Here is a 1,738-nt window from a genome sequence, read left to right as displayed (position 1 = left end):
CTTTACCAGTACAATCCTGAAGACAAAGCACAATCAAAGCAATAGCTACTAAAAGGCAGAAGTAGTCCAATCAAAGCAAAAGTCATTGGAACTGTTTTTAGGACATTCAAACCATTTTGCTTGTTGCTGTTCTGGAGGACCAGATAATAACAGCTGCTAGTTATGAGAGTGTTTTGAGAAAGTTAGCCACAGTTTTAACTAAAAGGAAAAAAAATCCTCGGAAGTCTTGAGAAAATCCTAACCACAACAGTGCTCCTGCTCCTGCTATTGCTGGTGGAAGTATAAACATCTCTGGAGGGCAATTTAGAAATATACCTTACAGCCAAAAAAAAAAAAAAAAAAATCATTCTATTTCTAAGAATTTGAGGAAAGTAATTAGAAATGAAGAGTTGTGTCAGTGTAATTTTTATCATTGTAAATAATGAAAATAATTTTTAAATAATCACACTCAATACTGTGGAATATTATTGCAGCCAATAAAACCCTTGTTTTGGAGCAGGCATTTGGCACAGTGGTTAACCCACTGCTTGGCACACTGATATCCCATATCGTAGTGCTTGGGTTCAAGTCCTGACTCTGCTTCTGGATCCAGCTGCCTGCTAATGCACACCCTGGGAGGCAGCAAGTGATAGTTCCAATACTTGGGTTCCTACTACCCATATGGGAGACCTGGCTAGAGTTCCTGGCTCCTGGCTTCAGCCTGGCCCAACCCTGACTATTGGGGAGCATTTGGGGAGTGAAGCAGAAGATGGAAGATCTTTCTGTCTTTCAAATAAATAAAAATAAAATATTTAAATTGATTATCCAGAAATAAAACCATATGTTTAATTAAAAAATGCTGTTTTGAAGAATATTTAATGGTATGGAAAACATGTATAATGTAAAGTTGTTTTAAGAAACAGGATACAAAGTGTGCTATGTGAGCCCTGTGGCAGACACTTTGGGTGCCTATCTTGTTCCCTCTGCCTTCCTGATTCCTGCCATGTGGTGGTTGACAGTCCAGCTCCTGCCAGCCGTCTCCCACCTCCAACATGCTCTGTGCGGTTCTCTGCTTCCCTGTGTCAGGGCCCTCCCCAAAGTCAAGAAAGCCTGCTCAGTCTATGCAAGTCTGCACAACCTGGAAGTTCAGCGTTAAGAATGCCAGCTGAAATACATGGATAATGTCCCAGCTGCCTGTTGGGGACATTTCTAGGATGCATTTTAGATATCCCTAGAACTCTTGAAACTGTATGCAAAATTTACTGCATGTCTTAATTTCCTGAGAGAAACCCACAGATTATATATTCAAAGACATCTAGTTCCCAAGAAAGGAGAACCACTGACAAACCATAGAAAGAAGACAATATAATATTAACCGTGGTTATTTCTGGTGGAATTATATATTTTAACTTTTTTTCTTTATCCCCTGTGTTTTCCATATTTTAAATAAGGAACATATATGAAGACATTAAAAATGCCCTAGGTATCTAAGCAAAAAGAAATTAAGAAATCCTGGTTCTACAAAAGATTCTGTTGCCATAAAAATGTTTGACAAGAATTTTGGGGTGGACATTTGTCCTTGCACTTAAGCCACCAGTTGAAACGCCTGCATCCCATATTGGAGAGGTTGGCTGTGAGTCCAGGCTCTTACTCCTGATTCCAGCTTCCTGCTAACGCACAACCTGGGAAGGCAGTGGTGATGGCTGTGTAGTTTCACCTATGAGTGAAACCTGGGTTGGGTTCTCAGCTTGTGGCTTTG

Source organism: Lepus europaeus, chromosome 11, assembly GCF_033115175.1.
Source record: "Lepus europaeus isolate LE1 chromosome 11, mLepTim1.pri, whole genome shotgun sequence".
Lineage (NCBI taxonomy): Eukaryota > Metazoa > Chordata > Mammalia > Lagomorpha > Leporidae > Lepus > Lepus europaeus.
Note: the sequence above shows the minus strand (reverse complement) of the source record.